The sequence below is a fragment of the Malus sylvestris genome, chromosome 3 (assembly GCF_916048215.2).
Source record: "Malus sylvestris chromosome 3, drMalSylv7.2, whole genome shotgun sequence".
In the NCBI taxonomy this organism is placed as follows: domain Eukaryota; kingdom Viridiplantae; phylum Streptophyta; class Magnoliopsida; order Rosales; family Rosaceae; genus Malus; species Malus sylvestris.
The window spans coordinates 2,526,418-2,544,761 of record NC_062262.1 but is presented as its reverse complement, the minus strand read 5'-3'; the positions used below and the strand labels follow the sequence as shown (position 1 = coordinate 2,544,761).

At 33.1% G+C, this 18,344-nt stretch overlaps 1 protein-coding gene across 15 annotated transcripts in view; it reads right to left on the bottom strand.

Moving 5' to 3' along the window:
* LOC126616336 (uncharacterized) overlaps positions 1 to 17,571 on the bottom strand; it is a 30,285-nt gene extending 12,714 nt beyond the window's left edge. Inside the window, exons 1-9 of one of the 15 annotated variants that reach the window (XR_007621114.1) lie at positions 16,576 to 17,571; positions 16,184 to 16,303; positions 15,637 to 15,706; positions 14,698 to 14,772; positions 6,997 to 7,058; positions 3,184 to 4,198; positions 2,917 to 3,051; positions 795 to 1,012; positions 532 to 670 (exon numbers count right to left, since the gene is read on the bottom strand). The gene's annotated coding sequence lies outside the window, so the exon portion shown is untranslated. Of the gene's footprint in view, positions 1 to 531; positions 671 to 794; positions 1,013 to 2,916; positions 3,052 to 3,183; positions 4,199 to 6,873; positions 7,059 to 7,078; positions 7,424 to 7,529; positions 7,780 to 7,872; positions 8,151 to 10,981; positions 11,054 to 12,292; positions 12,354 to 12,898; positions 13,670 to 14,697; positions 14,773 to 15,636; positions 15,707 to 16,183; positions 16,304 to 16,575 lie in introns of those variants that run through there. The other 14 variants (XR_007621108.1, XR_007621110.1, XR_007621106.1 and 11 more) reach the window with 14 other exon arrangements.
* Positions 17,572 to 18,344: the final 773 nt, after the last annotated feature.

Genomic DNA, 18,344 nt, shown 5'->3' with positions numbered 1-18,344 from the left:
AAACAAAAACCATGAGGGCGTGGTCGGGGCCCAAAGCGGACAATATCATGCTACGGTGGTGGAGCGGGTCCGGGATGTGGTGGACCCCAGACGGGGATGTGACATAATAACAATGAAATAGTTACATGAAAAAAAAAATCAATTACCCATGTGCACTGAGATATTTCATCAATCCAAGTTCTATCTTTTCGTGTATGACAAACATGAAAAAAAGAAACAGGGTCTGCATCCTTCCCATGCGTATTCCGCTTTAATTATATGTCAATGAAAAAACAAACAATTTTAAGCATACTTCACATTAAAATTGAAATTTCTAACAATTATATATTAAATTTAAAAATAACTACATTTATTAAAAATGTACAACCCATACATATTCTTCCCGCACTCTTGCAAACGTTTTTAAACCGGTTGTATGGTTCATTGTTTTCATTTCCCGATCATGCTTATTCCTTTTGACAATCTCTTGAAAAATAAGAGAATTTATTAAACAAATTAAAGGTATTACAATATAAATCATAAAAGGTTTACCTTTGTTCTTTCTTTATTCCAGTATCTCACCAACTTTGCCCACTGTGTATAATCCACATTAGGAGGAAGGTTGTAGTGCTCCTCAGCTGCTCTTCCAAAATAATATTTTTTAATCTTCTTCTTGAAAAATAACACTTCCCTAAATTCATAAAAAAAAAACAAGCTAATTAATTATTATTGTAGTCATTGACTTATTCTACTATTTTCAAGTAAAAAAAAAAAAAAATATATATATATATATATATATATATATATATATATACCTTTATTCTATTCCACAACACTTCCTTGTCTTGTTCCTTAACCAAGCGCCAATCCCTCGTCAACAGAAGATTTGTAGGATCTCTAACCTCTGATGCTACATGTTTTGGAAAAGCACTAGAATTTTCACTAATGCATTTGCCAGACGAATCAAATGAACAAGGCTGTTGTCCTATCCATTTGGGAATTGCAAGTCCGCGAGTTCTTCATTGAGATGTTCCTTATTAATACAGAACAAACAATTAAAAACCAAGAAATAAAAACCAATTTTCAATTTAAGCATAATATTAGTCAAAATACAAAACACAAACTGAATATAATAATAATAATAATAATAATTTAAAAATGAACTAGTTTCGAACTCTTCCTCTTCGAATTGGTGTTTCTCAGAATGTTGATCTTCCATATGTTCATCCATGACAAAAGCTACTCGAAGAAGAAGGAGAAAGAGAGAACTGAAATTGGGGAAGAAATGGACGCACAGGGAAGAAGGAATTAAACGTAGAGGAAAAGGGATGCAGGGATGAAATGTGGGAAGAAATGGGTTTAAATATGGATGAAAAGCTGGCGTCGGTTAACATCGCCAGAAAATGTACCTGACATTGAATCAAATGAACCCGGCGTCGCGAAAAACCGACACTACATCTGACATACCTGACATCCCTCTTCCCAATCCACTACCCCGTCGGCTACAACCAACACCACCTCTAACTAACATCCCTATTCCCAAGTCACTATCCCATCGGCTATAACCGACGCCACATTTAACACACCTGACATCCCTCTTCCCAATTCATTGTCTCGTCGGCTACAACTGACACCACCTCTGACCCACCTGACATTCCTCTTCCCAATCCATTTCCGCATGTAAAACAAGCGGGAAAATTCCCGCCTAAATATTTCAAATTATTTGACACAGATGACCAATGTCGTCGGCTAAAAGCGACAGGAAACTAGCTTTAAAAAAATTTAAACTCTGAGAAAAAAAATCACCAGCTGTTTTTTTTTTTTTTTTTGTTATTTCATGTAAGTTTTAATATTTTAATAAGTTACTTGGTGTGCGTAAATGCTATAAAAATCAGTATATTGTTAATAGAGTGCGAAAAAATATATATATTTTTTAACAAATAGAGCCAAGAAATATAAAGGAGCGTTTTTTGAAGAATTTTTGTTCACCACTATAACTTTCGTGTATACTCACATACACTTAATTATTTGTCATTGTCATTTGACCTCCTCCACCAGTATCACGTGAAAAATAATTGGCAGTCTAGCTTTCTTAAAATTTTCAAACCATACATAATAGCATTATACAAATGAATATTTGAGATCAATTCAAAGGTTAAATTGCTTTACTCAGCAGAGCTCGATCCAATTTTTTTGATATTTTATTCGCTACAAGAAATAATAACTCTCCAAATTTCATTAAATACCTAACAAAATTGAACATCCAAAGTCTTTACTATGTGACCATATCCAATCCAATTATACATGGTTTGTAACTTAATTTGGAAAGGAAAACATAATTCCAAAGTTTGTTAGAGAAAACGAGTTTATAAAGCTGTAGCCAGGCGTTCCTTTTTGGAGAGATTGTACGAGACAAAGAAATTGATGCTAATGAGGCAAAACTAAAACATATGTAAACCTAGATAAAGAAATATAATTTAGACTCCCACGCTTGCAACAACGCTTCTTTTGTAAACTTGCCAGCAATCCGCCCTATCGTGGAAGGGATAAAGACTTTGGCAGAGGGATGGATCCGAACGAAAATTTTATAAGTTAGCTTCCAATAAAAAAAATTTGTTCAATCTCTCTGCCAAGTCTAGAAAATATGGAAGGCTGCTGTCAAGGTTGGGATTCGAAATTATTATTTATTTAGTTTTATATATGTATATATTTTAGACTTTTAGTTTTGTCACCCCAAATCTCCGAGAGATTTTTCAGTGTGACCAATACTCGAAGCGGTACATCACATGTCACTATACAAATAGTAGAATATGTGTTTTAAAAAGTTTAACTTAAAAAATAAATTTTTTTACCACTTCTATAAAAACACATGTAGTGTACCATCTGTATTCATGTCATAATGAAAATTTTCTCCTAAACTTCCTCGTTGCCTCATACCTGAAGTCCCTAATTTACATTTAACTGAACGCTCGAACACCCGATCAGCTTCTCCTCCTCCACCACTATCAGCATAACGTCATCTCTCCACGTGTGGTGAAATCTCTCTCCTTTTTCTCTCCTTTTTAGTTTGATCTAGACATGTAGATATATTTTCTGTGCGTGTGCCTCATAAAAAGACAAAAGGTGCAAGTTGATGATGCATACGAGTGAAAAAGTATATATGTACCAAATGAAAGCAGGAGAAAAAAATAAGGAAAAGTGTACCAATGGTTGATATATGACGACATGCTGATATTGGGGAATACCGAAGAAGAGAAAGAGATTGATTGTCAAGTGAATTGAGAATTACGGGATGTAGGTGTGAGGTAGCAGAGAAGAAAGTTCGACATAGAGAATGGCGAGCTTGATGAAGGAAAGAACCACCCAAAGTCAAATGTTTTGATTTGTGTTTTTAGAAAATGAAATTTTGGAATGGAAGGTGCACGAAAGAAAAATGCACCATAACCAGTAACAGAATGATTTCTGCTTTCACTAAGCAAAATGAACTTTTCTTCTTCCTCCCATGAAGGGCTCTCTCACATTCGGCAGAAGCTATTCTCCAATTATTATTCTTCTCTCTCATAGTCTCTGTGAATGGTTTTAGCCTCTCTAATGTAATAGACAGCATGACGGTGAAGAACATCTTGAGAATAGCTTCAGTTAAATAGGATAGTGAACCGTCCATGAAAGGAAGAAGAAAAACTTGTGGAGTCCACAAATATCTTTTTGCATGAATCAAATGATGGCAACTCATCCTTCACTTGGTGGGTTGTGCATAACCACACGATGAACCTTCCTTTAGAAGGTAATGTACTATGTACTAGTTAAGTTAAACACATTTAGTAGGAAGGAAAAAGACAATCATGTACACAAGACAATGATTTCACTAACAACCAAAATTATATTATTGTGTTGTCGATGCTTGTCTTTTTCTTTCCTATTTATTGTGTTAATTGAATATATATTACATTGGAGAAGTTAAAATTATTTCACAAATGATATGTGAGAGAAGTATAATAACTGAAAAATATCTCTAGTCGGATGGGGGGAGAAAGCGCTCCATGAAAAGAAGAATAAAATGGCACTTTGCTTTCTTTGCAACAATTCTTATTTTTGTAGAGTCACAACCTTTCTTTGAAAGGTTTACCGGGTGATTGTGGATAAAAGCGCTCCATGAAAAGAAGAATAAAATGTCACTTTGCTTTCTTTGCAAGAATTCTTATTTTTGTAGAGTCACAACCTGTTGAATTTTTTATGTGTATTTCATATCAAAACAATTACAAGATGAAACATTATATAGGAAAAGAAAGAGAACATAAGCCTAACTTGCCTAACTAGCCTAACTTGCCTAACTTGCCTAATTTACACAAAGAAGGTTGACTAGCCTAACTTCACTAGTCATCCAATATGTTTATTTCATGCATGCATTTTAACAAAAGATATGACTTGCATGCATTCCAACACAACCTTTCTTTGAAAGGTTTACCAGGTGATTGTGGATAACTCATCCAATAAAGAATGAGCTGACATATTATAACGTTAACAGTGGTCTTGAATCAAGTTCAATTAAAAACTAAACTGCATCAACGAACTAAATTGAATCAACGAGCAACCAGCGACAGGAAATTTAAAAAAAAAAAAAAAAACCATTGCTCACACTATTACACGTCCTCTTATGTGAACAAAAAAAAAATGAAAGCGCCGTAATGTATGGGATCACATTTTTGGATGCATATTTGTGTATTACAAGAAATAACAAAGGATGCATATAACCAATATCTAATAAGATAAGCTCATTAATTGACATACTATGTTCTTTAATATCACTTACCACATAAAATGGTATGCCAATCCGGTTAAAATTAATGATGTCTGCCTAGCATTTTCCAAAATAAAAACTCCGTCCTTTAACATTTTCTAATTTTGAATCTCTTATTTTAATTTTCCGCATGGTACTATGGACCCAGTTAAGTGGTTTTTCTCTTTCACTTACAAGGGGAAGGTCTTACTTTCGGGTCCGATGGATTGTGAATCGTAATCAATTTCTTATGGTTGTTTTATTGTGTGGCTTGATCCAAATCCTCTACCTCTTAATATAAATATATTGTTTATTGGAAAAACAAACTTAATTAAAATAAAATAAAAATAAAATAAAATAAAATTAAAAAAGTTGAAGTAGCGCACCATTAACAAACTTTAGCCAATAAACTCAAGTAGTTTCCGCTAAAACCGGATATAAACACAATGGGTTAAAGGTTCAACATCACGTGGATGCCCAAACGAATATTTATAAAAAAATGAAAAAAACAAAACAAAAACAAGGTTACAACTTACAAGATGTTCTAACAATCTTAAATTTGAAAAGTTTGAAGTTAAATGAAGACTGATCGATCAAAGTACAAATACAAAGTGACATAAACGAGGGCAATACTAAATATCAGTGGGTTTGGCATAAATATTGCTCAACAAGTTCAACCAAACAAAGGCAGCAGTGCTACAATCTTCTTCTCTAAATGACACGTTTCACTTTCTTGTACTTAATTAAACCGCATTCCATTTGGGAAAGTTACACATAGGGGTAGGTACGTACCCTAATTGATTCTAAACAAAAATTGTTAGAAATTCTTGGAGTTTTATCTTCTCTGTTTGTACCTTCTAGATATATGATGCAAATGACTTGGTTAAGAGGTTGAATTCTCCCGACTATAACAATACTCATGCGTTATAATGTGCGTTTTAACTTTTAACTAAGATCGGATTTTTTTTAACACCAAAAATCCCAACTTTGAGCTCAGAACATATGCAAAATAACGATATATATTATATGTAATCTAGGTGATCTATGACCAACCAATCCAATTATACATGGTTAGCAACTCAATTTGGGGAAGAAAAACATATATACACAACATTTCAAGCTCTCGTAGGTTTGCGGACCTATTAAACTTATTGACCACGCAAATATCTTATTTGTGTGGATCACATTGTGCCACCTCATTCTGGACTTGGTGGATTGTCCGTCATGTAGAATTCTCTCCCCTCTTAGTTTTTCTTCCATTCCCTCTCCTTCTATTTGACCAGTTACGGTTAGATCACGTTAACGTTTTGTGTTAATTTTTTAATAGCCACAACAAGATAAAAAACAATTTGTAAAGCCGTAGCCTTAGCCTTTTCCAGAGGAAGGTTTAAACTTTAAACATGGGTCATTTGATTCTATTTATTCCGAAGCAAGATTCAACGACCATTTAGTCATGACCAAAATCAAGATAATTTTCGTACGTTGTTGAATAGAAGTAAAGAATCTCAATTCTCTCCTCTTATTTCGATCCTCTTCTCTCATCTCCTCTCACAAATTGTTTTTTATCTTCTTCTAGCTATTTAAAAATTAACATTAACCATAACCGTCCAAATAGAAAGACATGTAAGGAGAGAGAAACTAAAAGGAGACAGAATTCTACGTGATGAACAATCCACCAAGTCCAGAACGAGATGGCACAATGTGATCCACGCAAATAAGATATTTGTATAGTCAATAGGTTTAATAGCTCATTAACATTAAATCTCAAACCATTATTATAAGAAATCAATGCTCATTAATTTATGTAGGCACACAAGTCCACTGCAGAGATATTCAAACAATGGAACAGACTGGGTGTATGTTTTACATTCTAGTACTACATCACATATGCTGTGCTAGTCGCATCACATACAAGTCCAAAACATTATACAAAAGAACAGGCTGACACCTAACTCCTGATCTAAAGTGAATGTAAACGATGCATGTGAAGCTAGTTCATAGCCCAGGACAATACAAATAACTAAGAGACACCGTGCAAATATGTAATAATGACCAGGTAAAACGCAAGGATGTTATGTCACAAGTTTATGCTTACAAATAATATTAAAAACATAAAGTGTACGAAAAGTATATTTGTAAAGCTAAACATAACATGTCACATTATAATATATAATACCAATTGTTGGAAAAATCACATATATATACACACACACACACATAAAAACAAAAGAACCACTCACATAACCATAGCTTGCTTGCTCTCGATAAGCCTTGCCATTCATCAAACTGAATAAGCCTGTACCTATACCAAGTCACATTGACTTAACAAAATACTTAAACATAAAGCATACACAAAATGGACAGATTAACTATAATATGTCCTATTTTACAAAATTACCCCTAACCACAGATAATTGCAAAAATGCCCCCCAAGTTTTTAGAATTACCAAACAGCCCTAAAGCTTCAACAATTTTTACAGTTTGGTCCTTGTTGTAAAAACAGTACCGCAACATCATTCTTTTTCTAAAATTTCCCACCAAACAAGCATATTCTACCGTTGTACAATTTCTAACATGTAACGTGATTAATGAAACCATTTCCGTTGAAGATTCCGTTAAACCCAACGGCGGTCGTTAGATTTCACGATCACCGGAGTTCACTGGAATCTGCATAACTTTCCCAGAAAATTACAGAGCTTCGGTTCAACTATTTTCATAGGGATTTTCATTCCGGTCTCAATTAAAATCATCTAAAAAGGGTTTAGAAAATTACCAAAGGACTGATTAAGATGAATTGGGGCAAGTTTGTCATGAATTTCATCGGAATTGCTCAGGTGAAGGTTCACCAGTTTTCTGGAACTAATTGCAGAGGATGAACAGAGGTGAAACACCTCGGTTCCACATGACTTTGAACTAGAACTTCACCAGAAATTGAGGTAATTCATCAGAGCATCAATACAGACGAAATCGAGTCGAATCCACTTCGGATTCAACGGATTTCCTTCGAACACACTCGTCAGTTTCTGGAAAACAAGAATAGAGTGCATGCACAGATTAGAACCTTCCATTTGGACTGAAAACAACTCAACAAAACAAAATAGGGCAGTGAGCTTCACCTGAGTTCGAGTTTCAGAGATTTGAAGCTATCGGCTTCAATGGCAGAACACACAGAGGTGTTCTAATGATGCAAGCAAGGTTACAGCTGAGTTTGGGTAGTGCCGAGGGAAAGAAGAAAGTGCAAGGAGAGGAAAAGCTGCAAATTTGAAAGCTTTTGAATTTCCGATGTAAGCGTGCCGGTGAGTTTCTGATTGCCCATTTGGATTTAAAAACCTTGCCGTCCTTGGTGCAACTGACTTGTCCCCAGTTGCAGTAATCGGTGCCGGATCACCCGAGGCTGTTGGGGCCGATGCTTTTGCTGAGTGCTTCCATAGCTGCTCTGTCATCGCCGCCGGCGGACTGGGAGTGTGCTGATGGTGGGTAGAGAGAAAAGAACAAAAGCAGCACACCAGGTAAACAACCCCAGAAACCCAGATGGGGGTCCTTCATCTTTCCCGGGAAAATCAGCCCAAAAGTGTAGAGAAAATGAAAAAGGCAGAGACTTTAACAGAGAAAGAAACGCAGAATAATGTAGGATTTATGGAAGGAGGAAGAGGGCGGAGAATCTGAGAATTGGGCACGGGGCAAGTGGGGGTATAACTTTAATTGGTGGGGAGTGGGAGGGCACGGGGCAATTAGGGTGTGTATGTATGTGTCAGAGAGAGAGAGAGAGAGAGAGAGAACTGATAATTCAAAAAAAAAAAAGAGAGGAAGTGAGAGAGATGAGTGGAAAGAGATAAGAAGTACTGGTTTGGTACTGATGTGCTTTTATAAAAAGTGAGTATAAATAAAAATTGAGCTTAAAAAGTGTTGGGTAAATATTTAAAAATATTTTATTTTCACAATTTTTGGTGAAAAAAAAGCTGAAAACGTGAAGCAGCAAAAATAAGCTTATTCTCACAGCACAGCAGAAGTAGTTTTTTTTTTTTTTTTTTTCAAAGCACAGCAATACGAAACTAGCCCAGAATGAGTGAGAGAGCTAGAGAGTTGTGAGGGAAAATGATGGTGTCAGATGGAGTTGGAAAAATAGTTGAAATTTTTTGTTGTGACGGAAACACAAATGGTACATCATGTGTTTTAATAAGAGTTATGGGAAATTTTACTATTTAAGTTATTAACTTTTTAGCACATATATCCCACCATTTACATAATAACACGTGGTATATCATTTCGTGTACCGATCAAACTAAAAAATCTCTCGAAAAATGGAGCTTTCAAAACCCAAATAAACCATTATTTTAATTCCTACTTGTATTTCACTTCAATTTCCACTAAAAACAACAGCGACCCACTCGGACACGATAAAATCCCAGCATTGGTGCGCGCTGCACGAGGGAAGGTTTCAAGTTTTGGAGTTGCATGGTATTTTTATACTGTTTTAAACAAAACTTGTTCGTTGTAATTCTGAATTGAGTTCTGTTTACCGTTACGTGTTCAAAAATAGTAAAATAAGGCTGGAAAAATAAAAGAAAATTTTGAAGTCCATGTGGAAGGCCTACGTGGTATCTCAAGGGTATTTTAGGAATTTTATCACTGTTAAGAATAAAATATAATAAATTTCACGACGGGATGTCACAACATTTTAAAATTAAAAAGTTGAAAAGTTTCATAGATGGGTACATATAAGATTAAAAAATTGGAAACCCTTTGATAAAAAAATTCAGGGGTACAAACTTATTCTAATTTTTTTTTTAAAATGTTTTGAATTGAAAATTAACTAGGAGTTTAATAAAGGTGTGAATATTAAAATCCTAATCAATTATTAATTTTTATTTTAAAAATTGTGTAAATGATATGTAAATTTATTATTGTATTAATGATAAGGACTTTGACCAAAATCTAAAAACTAATAAGATTTCTGTCAATGAACATTAGTCAATATAGACCGGATACTAATTTTCTCAATTAGAATATTAGGGTGTTTTCAATTGGTCCCTAATTAGTGCGTATCATATACATGGCAAAACGGTTTATCTACAACTGTCTTTCAATGATAGATAAATCGTTTTTGGTTTTCGCTATCGGGTTTTCCTTTTTTGATGTGGGTTTTTTACAAAGTTTCTTTCGGCTATGTTTGGTGAGAGATTTTCAGGTACCAAGGGATAGAGGAAAAGTTAGTAAGGAATAGGGAACTTCATGTTACAAAGGCGTGTATGAGATAAAATGTTTATAAACGAATATACTCATGAAATACACTTCTAATTCTTTCTAATATTTTGTGTTCTATTCCTTATACTAACTACACTCCAATTCTTTTTTGGGAAAACTTGATATAAGTCCAATTTTTTGAGTCAATAGTAGGAATAGTCCAATTTATTAAAATAAGTCCAATTCCTTAAATTTAATTAATTTATTATCAAGAATTATCTCTTCAATGAAAAAATTTATTGTAAAAATCAAATTTCTTCCTAATTATCTCTTTGATTATTTCTTTTTATTTTTTATTTTTGTTATTTCTTGTTCTTCCTCCTACTTTAACCCATTTATAGATTTTATTTTAATTTTTATAATCAACCTATATCACAGGTTAATTGTATTTATCTACCTATATGATAGGTTCTTTTTCATAGTCAACCTGTCACAGATTGTGTCTTGCTTGTAGGTATATTATGTGTTTTTTCTACCTTTTAGTTAGGTTTCATATCTTACTCATAGGTATAATATATATTCATATATTTGCTACTTGAATTAGGGTAGAATGTTTTGCAGATAGATTTATGTTAGTATATTAATTTTTTTTCTTATAAGATATTAATTAGATATTTTGGAGTTAGAAAATGCATAATATTAAAAGATTTTAATTGATTTTTAATATTTTTAGAAAATATAAAAGAAATAAAAACATATAATTAGATAACTGAACTCACTCCTAAAAACATTCTATGTTTTTGGACCTAGATCTAAAAGCCCCTTCTTTTTTAGAGCTAGCTTATGACCTCTAGGTCAAGTGGCATGGGAAGATATATATATATGTTAAATCTTAGCTTTGCAAAAAAATTGAAACATCACTTTGTATTTTTTAAGAACAGAAGGTTAGAGGAAGAAACTCTACTCAAGTGAAGACTTGATCGATGTAGGATTTAGGGCTCAATCATGTCCAATTTATGAACCTCACATATATATACATACCTAGGTTAATGGCCATTAATATCTTAGACTGCATGAAGTATCATCAGTCATCACCATTCCTAGTATTTGCTTCTTGTTATACATCCGAGTTTACGCACATGCATGTAAACACAAAATTATTGTTTGGTTCAATTTGACCCTAAATTATATTTTTTGTACAAAGCCCTAACCAAATTACTTAGATTAACGTATATGAATATGTTTACAACATTTTAATGCTAAAAATCTTTATACTTAAATTTACCCCATTGCAGAAATTAGAAGTGTCGAAGTCAAAGATTCTATTATGGGGGTTAACCTTAAATATCTATAAGCTTAAAGTGAAAAAGAAAAAAAATGACGAAATCTTATATATAATAACACAAAATCATAGTTTGAAAACTCTTTAAAGACGATTTAATTTGAATGTATATTAATTACTTCTATATATATATATATATATATATATATATTTTTTTTTTTTTTGAACAAACAATATTCTCGAACCTAAGACCTCTCACTTACAAGTGAAAGTGAATACCACTAGATTGTATACTAAGTGGCAATTACTTCTACATTTCTAATATGACATTATTAGACATAAATTGTATAATTATGGTTAGGTGATTAGCTAATTAGTGATAGTTGGCACAATAGAGAGAAAAAAAAATACAAAATGGTAAATTTATTCTTGAGTTATATTTCTGAAGATAGGGGTCAAAAAATTAAAGTATCATGTTGTTCAATGGACAAAAATGGTCAAAACTTATAGACTTTGATATAAAAAAACCAAATACATCAAAATCATATAACAAAAACTTAAAAGTGAAAAGAAAGTAATCCTCCTGAGCCTTCATTGGCTCTGCCAGTGGAAATTAGCCTTCTCACATCTAAAGCCCTTATTTTCCCACACCAAAGTATATTTTCAAGGCAGAAGCCATGCATTGTTAAAGTACTATCCTATATATTCTACTAAAATTTCCGGTTCCGCCCTTTATAGCGCATCCCTTTTTTTCTTCTAATTGCAGCAAGACAACTTTCAATAAAACCTCACTTCTTACTTTACATGCAGGTGATAAGACTTAAGTTGAAGAAAATAACGGGATAATAACGGTGTAATTAGTAATAAGCCAATGGTTTAACCCCAAAATAATTTAATTGTACTTGGCGTAAGTTATATGACCCCATATGTCATGGGAAGATATATATGTTAAAACTTTTTTATTTCAAATTGGTGAGTGGATTCACACGCACCATTAATATTCACGTAGTAATATTACAGTAGTCCATGCATGCAGTAGTCCATGCATGCACAGAGATTCGAGTACGTACGTCCTTATGTTGTAAGCATGCAGGAGTTTCATCACGTTTCACGTGCTTCCCCAGGCTGTAGCTGAGAAAGATTAAAGAGCATGCATGTAATGTCAATTTTTATGCAGCGAATCTTCATTCTTTTGTAGTTGGGTTGAATAAATATCTTGGTACTTTGGTAGTTGAGTTGCATTATATGATCCCAGCTCTTGAAACTTTATCCTTTTGAACTCATGTTTAATTCTATTTTTTTTATAAATATTTTGAATTGAAAATTAAAATGGAGTTTAATAAAGGTGTGAATATTAAAATCCTAATCAATTTTTATTTTTTATTTTAAAAATTGTGTAAATGACATGTAAATTTATTATTGCATATTATGCTAGGGACTTTGACCAAAATCTAAAAATTAATAAGGTTTCAGTCAATGAACATTAGTAAATAGGGATTAGATACTAATTTTGAATGCGATCCCTAATTATCAATATTCTTTTACTGGAATTTTGTTGGTTTTCAATTTTTTATCGAAATCCATGAAATTAATGTGAATGTATTTCTATGTAGGTTACTATATTTTTTAAATTAAATATTAAAATTTATAGTTGTTTGTATTAATGAGATTTTAAATTAAAAAAACCCATAATGTGTGGATTAAAAATATTAAAATATAAAATATACTCTCCAATATATTGTGTGTATATATATATGTATATAAACATGGGTACATTCATAAAAATTAACAAAAAATTTATAGTACCAAAATATGGGTCCATTCTTCAAAACGGCACAAAAAATAATAGATATAATGCTTAATAACATTAGTAAATTTATTCGATTAAACTTGACATGGATATCATGCTGTTCAATGGACAAAAATGGTCAAAACTTATAGACTTTGATATATAAAAAAAAAAACCAAATACATAAAATCATATAACAAAAGCTTAAAAGTGAAAGGGGTCAAGTGACTCGTCACCCTTCATTGGCTCTGCCAGTGGAAATTAGCCTGCTCACATCTAAAGCCCTTATTTTCCCACACCAAAGTATATTTTCAAGGCAGAAGCCACCATTGTTAAAATACTATCCTATATATAGCGCATCCCTTTTTTTCTTCTAATTGCAGCAAGACAACTTTCAATAAAACCTCACTTCTTACTTTACATGTAGGTGATAAGACTTAATGGGATCATATAATAATGCAACTCAACTCCATAGTACCAAGATATTTATTCAACCCAACTACAAAAGAACGAAGATTCGCTGCATAAAAATTGACATTACATGCATGCTCTTTAATCTTTCTCAGCTAAAGCCTGGGGAAGCACGTGAATCGTGATGAAACTCCTGCATGCTTACAAAATAAGGACGTACGTACTCGAATCTCTGCGCATGCATGGACTACTGTAATATTACTACGTGAATATTAATGGTGCGTGTGAATCCACTCACCAACGAAAAAAGAAAAGAAATTGGGAGTGAACATGTTTTGGCACCCTGTGTAGTTTTGCCTCGAATGTACTCCACCTTTTTAGTTTCACCAATTTGAAATCAAAACGTTTCAAAAGTTTTAACATATATATCTTCCCATGCCATATGGGGTCATATAACTTACGCCAAGTACAATTAAATTATTTTGGGATTAAACCATTGACTTATTACTAATTACACCGTTATTATCCCGTTATTTTCTTCAACCCCAGCTCTTGAAATATTTTGAATTGAAAATTAATTAGGAGTTTAATATAGGTGTGAATATTAAAACCCTAATCAATTATTAATTTTTATTTTAAAACTTGTGTAAATGACATGTAAATTTATTATTGCATTAATGCTAGGTACTTTGACCAAAATCTAAAAACTAATAAAGTTTCAGTCAATGAACATTAGTAAATAGGGACTAGATACTAATTTTCTCAATTAGAATATTAGGGTGATTTCAATTGGTCCCTAATTAGTGCATATCATATGCATGGCAAAACGGTTTATCTACAACTGTCTTTCAATGATAGATAAATCGTTTTTGGTTTTCGCAAAATCATAGTTTGAAAACTCTTTAAAGACGATTTAGTTCGAACTAGCAAAGGAGCCCGCGCGATGCTGCGGGTTTTAAAACTGTTAGGCATAACAAAAACAGTTGGTGCATAGTTGTAATGCATAGTTTGAAACGAACAGTTTCTTGACATGTTCATGCTTCGGTAAATAATATTTCATCAGCATATGTACAAACCAAACTAAATTTATTAATTTAAAAAATTATTTGCTTCCTCTGCCCAACCCAAATTAATTCATACAAAATTTGCACAACACAAATTAAGAGATCAAACCAAATCTACACAATTCAAATAAGAGATCAAACCAAGCTAATCTTTTCCTTTTGGAAAAAGCAGCATACTCTTGGGAGAAAAGTGAGGTAATTAGTAGTGTACCTTTAATCAAACCTCTGTAAATCAGGTTGGCCTTAATTGATCAAACCGCACCTGCTTTCTAAAATTCTGAAATATCTATCAAAATAAAATCACACAAAATCAAATTTGAAAAACAAACCATACTAATTCAAATAAGAAATACACACGGTTCCCAAATAAAGAGCATGGTTCAAGTTAGTGATTTGATTTAGGCACAAAATGCAATAGCAACCTAACTATTTATATAAATTAAAAATATTTAAATATATACTTCAATAATATTTACAGTTATTCTCTACTGTAAGCAATTATTTTTGTTTAACAGAGTTCATTATTTTGTAATCAATTATTTGTTTACAAATTTGAAAACGATTTATTCACTTAAGTTCCTAATTAGAATAAAATAAACATTCACATTAATAAAGAACTTGGAAAATGGTATGGACCTCCAACTGTTTACATCTTCCCATCTTGTCTAAAAATAAACACCACATATGGGTTCTTTCCACTGGATGAACACTTCATTTTCTATATTCTATTGGGTTCACTTTCTTTTCATTTTTTTTCATTTTTACCATTCCAATTTGTGCATTTTTCTCTGTCAGTATGCCTTAACTTTTGAGTCCCTATATGCACCTACTTTAGTACCCTCTCTCTCTCCAGCTTTCCTTTTAAATAGGTTATCATAAACCCATGCTCACTTTCACCCAACAACAAAAGAAACAGAGGGAGAAAGGAAGACACCACATTTAATTAATTCATGATTCTGTCTAATTAGCTTTGATTGAACTGGAAAACCTAAATCCTAAGCTCTATATAACAACATGCATTTAAACTGTCAAGTGATTAAAACTGCATTAGGCTAATGATTTTCAAATTTAAACACTCAACCATTACAAAGAGTTGCAAGCATCACAATGCATAATTGAAATATTAAAAGAATAATAAATCTCTCCCCACCTAAAACAGTCAGATTCTCATTCTCATCCAAGGCCCCGATGATGTTTAAATACTCTATGGTGTTTTGCACCTGTAAACGATATCAAGAGACAAAAGGTGAATTGCAGATGAGCAGCAAAATTTACAAATAAGCACAACAATTTGGGGTCAGCCTTGAGCTGCACGTGTGCAGGGTGCAACTAAACCACCATATGCCTCTAAGATAACAAACAGACATTAATACGCATATGCACTGAATGCTAAGGAATTAGCAATCTTTAGCTCTAATCAGTTTAAGAAAGTAACGCTACAATGAAAAGCAAATTACAACAATTCTCAATAAGCTTTCAGATCATTTTAGTTATGACAACTTAAATATTTCCACGTGATCTCAAATAATTGGAGAACCTCACATGATCCGTCATCCATGTGATCTCTCTTCTTTTTCAAATGGATCTAATATCTACTGAGTAACACTCAAAGATCAATACTTTAAGCAAAAACATAAGGGGTTCCATTTATTTACCAAATAAAATCAATGGTTTACATAGAAATTAGAAAAGCTGACCAGTGAGCGAAGAATTTGACTATGGCAAAGGAGGCAGGGGTGTCTCCAAGGACTGCATCGAAGCTGGTGGCGTTCAAATCGACAGCGAAGTCGCAAGCTGATGTTCAAATTCCTGATTTTCTGTAATGGTATAATGACGTTTATGTGAAAAGAATAAACATTAGGCTCATTCATATCTCTATCAGTACAATTAATTTGATTAAATCGTCCATAACTTTCTTACAATAAAGCTCTATATTTCTGTTTAACCGCACTAAAAAGGCTGTTTTTCACTCAAGGATCTTGTCAATCCATCTCACCAGTAATTCTTCGAAAAAATTACACACATTTTAATCTAACACCAACCAAGGAGTTGTCAAATCAGGAAAAAACAAAAAGAGAAAAAAACTTACCCAAAAAATAACAGGACCGTCGGAACCGTCGGTACCGTAAACCTGAGACTGACCAAGCAAGGAACCAAACCACAAAATATCCTCTTAGCCAGGAAAACTCTAGCACAGGAACAAAGCCAACCCAAAACCAAACGGTTACAATTCCATCCAAAATTAATCAAAACACAGCAGTTAGAAAACATACCTCAGTTGTAGAAAATTAACTTCCCAGCGATGCAAAAACAACCGGTGCTCAAACAGAAAACAAAATCAGAAATAGATCCGACCAAAATCGGTGCAAATCAGACATAAACAAACGCAAAAACCGCGTATATGATCTCTTGTCTAGGCTTGGAAGCTACGAAATTGAAGAATCTATTCCTCATATTGATTCTACTTGATATATCATTAGTAAGATCGCTATATCATGAAATTATCCAAAAATCCTATATCGTAGAAAATTGAAAATTGCAGGTAATCAAAAGCTCAAGAATTTTACACAGAAGAACTAACTTTCAAATAATTAAATATATAATTACGGGAGAAACGATATCTGTGTATGGAGGTGCTTCAATGGAGGAGGGAGAAGCTCCGAAATCGGCAGGAAGAAGCCGCGAGTAGGTTTTTGATTTTTAGTTGCTTCGGCGAAGGAAGAGGTGGAAGAAAAGAAGAAGAAAGAGAGAAACGAAAGATGCTTCCAGCATCTTACAGAACCCACGGAGGTGAACCCCTTTGATTTTCTTTTGTTAAGCGGGAGAAATGGAGGGTGAATCGGTGTTGTAGTTGGTTGCGAGATACTGACACAGAGAAGTCGATGGAAAAGAAGTCGATGGAAAAGAAGAGTACAGAAGAGGAAAAGAAGAGCAAGGGAGCAGGTGGAACATCCCAGATTTTTCAGCCAAAGCAACGGAAAGCAAAAGAAAAATCGAGAACACACAGTCCAAATGGAGGATTCCATCGATGACAGATGCGTGGAAGCAATGGGCAAAAGCGGCATTTCGATGCCCCAAAAACCAAAGAGAAGAACAACCGGAGGAAAAATCCAGGGGCAAAATCGTCCGCCCACTGATCATCCACAGTACCACCTTACTGAGTTTTAGTATATAAAGATGTATATTAATTACTTCTATATATATATATGTATATATATATATATATATATATATATACATAACAAACAATATTCTCGAACATTAGATCTATTACTTACAAGTGAAAAAGAATACAACTGGACCGTAGTACTAAGTGGCAATTACTTCTATATTTCTAATATGACATTATTAGACATAAACTGTATAATTAGGGTTAGGTGATTAGCTAATTAGTGATAGTTGACACAATAGAGAGAAAAAAAAAAAACAAAATGGTAAATTTCATTCTTGAGTTATATTTATGAAGTTATGGGTCAAAAAATCAAAATATCATGTTGTTCAATGGACAAAAAGGGTCAAAACTTATAGACATTGATATAGAAAAAAAACCAAATACATAAAATCATCTAACAAAAACTTAAAAGTGAAAAGGGTCAAGTGATCCTCCTGAGCCTTCATTGGCTCTGCCAGTGGAAATTAGCCTTTGACATCTAAAGCCCTTATTTTGCCACACCAAAGTATATTTTCAAGGCAGAAGCCACGCATTGTTAAAATCCTATCCTATATATTCTACTAAAATTTCTGGTTATCCCTTTTTTCTTCTAATTGCAGCAAGACAACTTTCAATAAAACCACACTTCTTACTTTATATGCAGGTGATAAGACTTCAGTTGAAGAAAATAATGGGATAATAACGGT